Raw genomic sequence first — 7,447 nt, 5'->3', positions numbered from 1 at the left:
CTCATGTTCAAATTCTCAAGTGCAGAAGGCTGATCTGTGCAGACCAGCGCCAGTGTATCCACTGAAGGTGGACGATGGGCAGTGCTGGGGCTAGGACCTCTCTGGACCAGTGCCCTCTCCCCACTCAGCTCACACCAGTCCCCAAGTGCTGTGTGTGGTCCCCTCTCCTTGGCATCACACCATCACAACCTCTTCTCCAGAGTCCAGGCCACTAAATTCCTCACCTGAGCAGCAGCAGCATACTCTGGAAGGAATTTCTTCACCTCTTGTCTTGCTGGTCTCCAATACTTTCTCTAACCATCAGCCCACGTGATCTTTCGAGATTAAAATTAAAATTATGCAAAGTTTGCTCATTGCTTTTGGGCTGTGGTCCAAGCCTCTTGGCTGGACACCCCAGGTCCTCTGAGGCCGGCTCCTTGCTTCCCAAGGCAGCCTCGGCTCCCCGGCCACACCTCCAGGCACCGCTTAGGCGTTCTTGCCACCAAAGAATCAAGCAAGCCCACAGACACCTCCTTGCCTTCACATCCTCTGCTCCTCCTGTCAAAAAAATCTTTTTTTTTTTCTGTATTCATCTGGTCTCTTGGGTGAATAGCGGCCCGCAAAAAGGTATGCCCTGTCCTAACTTCCAGAACCCGAGAATGTGACCTTATTTGGAGAAAGGGTTTTGCAGATGCAAACAACTTAAAGATCTCGAGATGAGATCATCCTGGATGACCTGAGTGGGCCCCCAATCCCATGACAGGTGTCTTTATAGGAGAAAGGGAGAGGGTGATTCGACACAGAGCAGAGGGTCCTGTGAAGACAGAGCAGAGACTGGACCAAAGCAGTTGCAACTGAAACCAAGAATTGCCTGGAGTGGCTGGAAGCTGGAAGAGACAAGGAAGGATTCTCTCCTAGAGCCCCCACGAGGAGCATGGCCCTGCCAGCACCCTAATTTTGGACTCTGGCCTCCGGAACTATGAGAGAATAAATCTCTGTTGTTTTAAACCACCCAGTATGCGGTCATTTGTTAAGCAGCCCTAGGAAACTAAGAGGCATGGATAATCCCAGGATCCCATGGAAAGCTGTGCAGGTTGCTGACTTCTTCTTGAGAGGACGAGCAGAGGCTGAATACAGCTCACACTGGGCCTGCCAACCTGGGTGCCCTGCAGGAGACTGCTCCTGGCCAGAAGGGGCACCTCTCTCTTATTTACACAAGGTGTCTGAGAGACCAGCACCAGCTATCATTCTTGGGTTTTTTTCAACTCTCTGCTCCGGGGTTGCCCCTCCAGGAAGCCTTTCTTGAGTCATACTTCTCCCCAAGACTTGTCTGGACCCTTCATCTGCTCTAGTAGATGGATTTATCCTGCTGTAACACAATTGTTAGTTCCCATTTCTGTACCCTCCTCCTTATCTTAGAAGCAAGGGCTGCTCTGAGTCTCCTCTTTCCACTGTGCCTAGGACATCATAGGTGCTCAAGAGACCCGATGAATGAATGAGCAGGAGCCAGTCTTGAGGCTCAGTGAGCCTGCGGCAGTGAGAGGCGCAGTGAGCTGGAGCCTGTCCCAAGGGGTTGTGGAATCAAGGCAATTTCATGCTCGTCACAACATTGCCGAAACTAGTCATCAAACAGAACCAAAAAATGGCTCGGAGAGAGAGCATCACCAGGACATTAACTTTTTGCAGATGTGTTATCTGATCTTGCGCCTTTATCTTTTCCCTCACGGAGGCATCAGTGCCTAAGGATATTTCCACTTGGGCCAAACACATGCTCACACATCCAATGGGACCCAACATACTGCATTCCACGCAGATATACACATGAGCTCATGCAAGTCCCAGGGTGCTCATCTGGTCCAGATTTGAAGGAAACTATTTAGCTAGATGGAGAAAAACACATCATGTTTCAACTTAATACCAAACAGATTTTGTGACATACTGAAACTGCTTTTGATAATCTACTAATGTATGAGAAGGGCTAATGAACCGAAAAAGAACCACCTAATATCGTATCTTTGAGGTCTGGACAATGTTTATGTGGGTTGCAGGGATGACAGAAAACACAAAAAGATGCAGGGAGCTTTAGGGAAAGTGATCCAAACAAAGGCTCCCTCCACCCCCTACTGAGAAGCAGTCCTGTCTATTGTAGCAAGAAGTGTATTTTGCCAATTTATGAACATAGACAATTATTTTTTGGCTAAAAGTCAGGGTGGACTTTTCCAGAGATGCAGAAGGGCTGTTGCTTGGCCGCTAAGACCCCTCATAGGTGCAGGCAGCCATGGATGCTACTAGGGAAATAATCTGTGCATGACAGTTTCGCTTGGGACTGTCTCAACCCATTGGTGCTTTCCTTAGTGGGGGGAGCCCCTCCATTAACTGTCACTTGACCACAACAGCATTTTCAAGTGATTCCTAAAACTTCATGAGGTCTCCTTTGATGAATGTTTTAAATTAAAACCCACATCTGTGCTTGTCCTGGCACCAGCTGGGGTTATAGGAGGCAGCACAACATATTGGGATAAGAATGACTTCGAGACTGTAATTCAACTACTTGATGATGTGAACTTTGACAAAGCTGCTTAATTACTCTGGTCTCAGTTTCCTCATTGGAAAATGGAGAACAAAATGATGACTGTCTCCTTCTGTCATCCAGGATGGAGTACAGTGGTGTGATCTCAGCTCACCGCAACCTCTGCCTCCCAGGTTCAAATGATTCTCATTCCTCAGCCTCCCGAGTAGGTGGGATTACAGGCATGCACCACCATACCTGGCTAATTTTTTCTGTATTTTTAGTAGAGACGGGGTTTTTGCCATGTTGGCCAGGCTGGTCTCAAACTCTTGGCCTCAAGTGATCTGCCCACGTCAGCCTCACAAAGTGCTGGGATTACAGGCGTGAGCCACCGTGCCTGGCCTTGCTTACTTTTCTTAATGCAGGATGTTCTACCGGGCGAGTGGGAGCAAGGATTGTGGTGCTGTGCCCAGAGGCAGGGGGTGGGGGTGGCATTTGGAAATTTGTGGAAATCTGACTGTTGCAATACCTGGGGAGAGGAAGGCAGGAGAAGGGAGCATTATTGGTCCTAAGAGAGAGCCAGAAAGCCTTAACTTACTATAATACCCTCACTGGGAAACACTGCATTAAAGTAATCACAGGCTGTTCCTGGCTGAATCTGTGTGAAACCCTCTGATTCTATGTGATTAAAAGAAGGCATATTACTGCTTGTGTTAGCTTTTGTTTTGCTATAGGTTCTCATTGTGGGGAAGTGTTTTAATCTTATCATATTGTATTTTGTAAACAACCAAATCATTTGGTTGGCATTGTAGAAAGAGACATATTTTCTAAATTACCAATAAAAAGGAGCAGGACATTTAGACTAACGGCATCCTTTCCGATACTGGGCTCCCATGAGGAGCTCCAGGAACTGGTCTTCTCCTTTTGGGCTCTCACAGCAGATCTTAGGAAGAGGTTCTTAGAATAGGGCTGGAGGAAAACGTCCCCAGCACCTGGCGCAGCCATGCTGGAGAGGATTAGGGAGCAAACGTGATTCACCTCATTTTATTTTTATACAGGAAACCAGAGACATAGCAAAGAAATAAATTCACTATTTCTGGTTCTTGGCTAGTGGTAGCTCTTAGGGGACACTCCCTTCCTCTGAAGAGCTGTTTCTATGGCAAGAGACTCACATGCTTTTTCATTGCTACATTGTCTTTGAATCATGGTTGGCAGTTAGGCATTGAAATTTGACTATTTACCTTAGGGACTCCTCTGGGCATGTGAAGAATTCCCCCATCTGTTTTGCTCAGGATGTGGGCAGATGGGGGAGAAGTAGCAACTGACTGATATATTATGTCTCCATTTGGCTGGTGCTGGGGAAGGACCTTTGAGTCAGCCAAAGAGACATTCCCCAGTGCAAAGAGATGGCAAATAGAAGTGGACCTTTGAATGTCATCTACTTCTTTTGTCCCCAGGTCAGAGGGAATGGGGGTGGGTGGAGGCAGTGTCGGGGGTGGAAATCTCAGCATTCAAATATTCAAGACAATCTGTGACTTAAACAGAAAATTGTGGGACTTGGTGAAAAAAATGGAAGGTTACACTATAGAGTTAAAAAGAAAAAAGAAGGAATTCAAGCTAGCAAACACAGACAGTCCCAGGCTTACAATGGTTCACTTCTGATATTTTAATTTTGGTGGTGCAGAAATGATACATAATCAGTAGAAACTGTACCTGGGAGCACTCACACAATCATCGTCTTTCACTTTCAGTACACTTCAATAAATTACCAAGCTTTCCAGCACTTTATTGTAAAATAGGCTTTGTATTAGATGAGCTTGACCATTGTAAGTGTTCTGAGTACGTCTCAGGCAGGCCAGGCTAAGCTATGAGGTTCAGTAGGTTAGGTGGATTAAATGCATTTTTTATGTATGATATTTTCAGTTTATGATGGGTTTATCAGGAAGAAACTCCACAGTAAGTTGAGGAGCATCTGTGTTTATTAAGCAGTAGGTGCTGAACAAATCATCATTGTTAACAATAAGGATAACTCGTGTTTCCTATTCTCCTTCCAGGTACCAGATACTGTTAACTTAAAATAGATGTATTAACTCATTTAATCTTCATAACACACCTGTAAGGTACTTACCTGTTAGTATCATGCCTATGTTAACGATGCAGAAACAAGGCACCAAATGGCTAAGTAGCCTTCCTGGAATTATCCACATAGTAAACGGCAGAGATGAGCTGTCAGTGCAGACACTATGCCTCCAGAGTTTGGGCTTTACGTCACTATAACATAGCTTCTCTTAGGACGTGATTTCTTTTCTCAAGGACGTTACAGGGAGCTGGCAGCCTGTGATTAACCAAAGCTTGGCTGCTGTGGTTGGCTGAGACTCAGCTATTTATTACAAGAATATACTCCTAAGTTCGGTTGCAACAGGATTCGAAGTGTGGAGGAAGCTTTAAGCCAAATTTAATTTAACAGGGACATGGTTATGGATTGGCAGAATAATTGGTAAAATGTTGCCCACGGTAACAGGAAAGATAGAAAGAACATCTATAAATGTGTGTATCTGGCTAAGAAGATTGTCAGGCAGAATGGCAGCTTCTTTTTTAAGTATAGCAGGAGTGACATCAGCTTAAGAAAGAACTGTTCGGTTTGCAAGCCAGAATTTGGAGGCAATATTTCTAAGGCAAGACTTGCTTGATAGAAAAATTTTTAAACAATTTCATATTCACAGATTATCTGAAAAACAAAAGATTCTCAAAGTAAGAAATGACCACAGGACAAAAATCAAATCCAAGAAAACATAGTTTCCAGGTAAAGAACAGATCAGGGCTGTGATTGTGAGAACCTTTGTTAAAATATCAGCAAGATTTAAAATGATGCCTCATGGACCTCGCAATTAGACAAAGAGCCAAAGGGATTTTCTAGACCCTCCTAGCCAGACAACAGCACTTCTGAGAATTATAAATGTCTTGCCTCACCACACGCTGACTTGAGGATACTGTCTCAGAGATATTTATGGATATTTCTTTTGTCTTAGGCATGGATTTGATACACAGGAAGCCCACAACATTTTTTAAAGGAATTATATCAGCTTTAACTCAAGAGACAAATAGTGAAAAATAAAAAGAGGTCCTTGGACCCCAGACTTCCTAATGGCAAGAAGCAGACTAAAAAAGCTGCTCAGCTACAACCACAGGGCATTTCTTATAGGAAAGGAAGGGCAATTCAGAAGGGGAAGTCAAGATTCCAGAGGGAAGAGTACTAACACCCATGGAAAACCAATCACAAGGAGCAGAAATAAACTCTTTTTTTTCATTGTATATTGATTTTATTTTAAACTGTGTTTAAACCTAAAACATCTTACATGTTTTAGGTTCTTGGTAATGTTGGAATAATTTGAAGGGGACATAATGATGTTTGCTAACAGCTTTCTGAAAAAAAGAAGTTTATACACTATTCTGCATGGATTGAAGACTTTCAGATCTTTTCAAATTATTATTATACTTACTGCTTAAATTTTTTAAAACTTTTTCTCAGTTTTGGGGGTACAGATGGTTTTTGGTTACATGGATAAGTTATTTAGTGGTGATTTCTGAGATTTTGTTGTGCCCATCACCTAAGCAGCATACACTGTACCTAATACATAGTCATTTATCCTTTACCCCCCACTTCCACTCTTCAACCTGGGTCCCCAATGTTCTTTATATCATTCTTATGCCTTTGTGTTCTCATAGCTTAGCTCCCACTTGTAAGTGGGAACCTATGGGTTTTGGTTTTCCATTCCTGAGTTACTTCTCTTAGAATAATAGCCTCCAGCTCCATCCAAGTTGCTGCAAAGTCCATTATTTCATCTCTTTTTATGACTAAGTAATATTCCATGGTATATATACCACATTTTCTCTATCCGCTGTTGGTTGGTGGGCATTTAGATTGGTTCAGTATATTGGCAATTGTGAATTATGCTGCTATAAACATGAGTTTGCCTGTGTCTTTTTCAAATAATGACTTCTTTTCCTTTGAGTAGATACCCAGTAGTGGGATTGCTAAATAGAATGGTAGTTTTACTTTTAGTTCTTTATAGAATCTTCATATGGCTCAGAAGTGAGTTCTTAATTGAGGAATGTTCTCCACCCCTGAGTCAGAGAAAATGTGCCTAGTTGGATTTCAAAAATGCTAAGAATAGTGGGGCCATTTGTCTCTCACTTTCTTCTTTTTTGAGTGGAAACATTTATTGTTTTATTCTGTCTCTTTTTCACAATTTTATGTTTCTTAGATCACTGGCACTTTTTTTTTTTTTTAGACAGAGTCTTATTCTGTCGCCCAGGCTGAAATGCAGTGATGAGATCTCAGCTTACTGTAACCTCTGCCTCCCGGGTTCAAGTAATTCTTGGGCTTCAGCCTCCCAATTAGCTGTGATTACAGGCATGTGCAGTCATGCCCAGCTAATTTCTTTTCTTTTTAGTAGAGACAGGGTTTTGCCATGTTGGCCAGGCTGATCTCAAACTCCTGACCTCAAGTGATCCACTCACCTTGGCCTCCCAAAATGCTGCAGTTACAGACGTGAACCACCACGCCCAGCCTCATTTGATTTTTTTGTTTTGTGGATCTTCATACCCGAGAAACCACAACTGAAAAGCCATATTCAAGGAGTAGGCCAGGGATGCCTCATCTTTATGGATGCCTGTTTGAAATGAAGATGTCCTAAACTTTAAGCTGATTCCCCCTCCCTTTTTTTTCAGCTGATTCCATATGAGATGAGAATTCAAGGGAGGGGTGAGTGTATTGTGCACTTGAGAGTGCATAGTAGATAATCTCCAAATATGTACACCATCAGTTCCTTCTCTCCTTGCATGCAGATACCACTCCCCATCAAGAGATATAGATTATGTCCTCTGGGCTGGCCTTGTGATATGCTTTGTTCAATACAATGCAGCAGAAATGTCAGATGGAACTTTTTAATCTGCCTT

The sequence above is a fragment of the Callithrix jacchus genome, chromosome 3, assembly GCF_049354715.1.
Source record: "Callithrix jacchus isolate 240 chromosome 3, calJac240_pri, whole genome shotgun sequence".
Taxonomy (NCBI): Eukaryota; Metazoa; Chordata; class Mammalia; order Primates; family Cebidae; genus Callithrix; species Callithrix jacchus.
Note: the sequence above shows the minus strand (reverse complement) of the source record.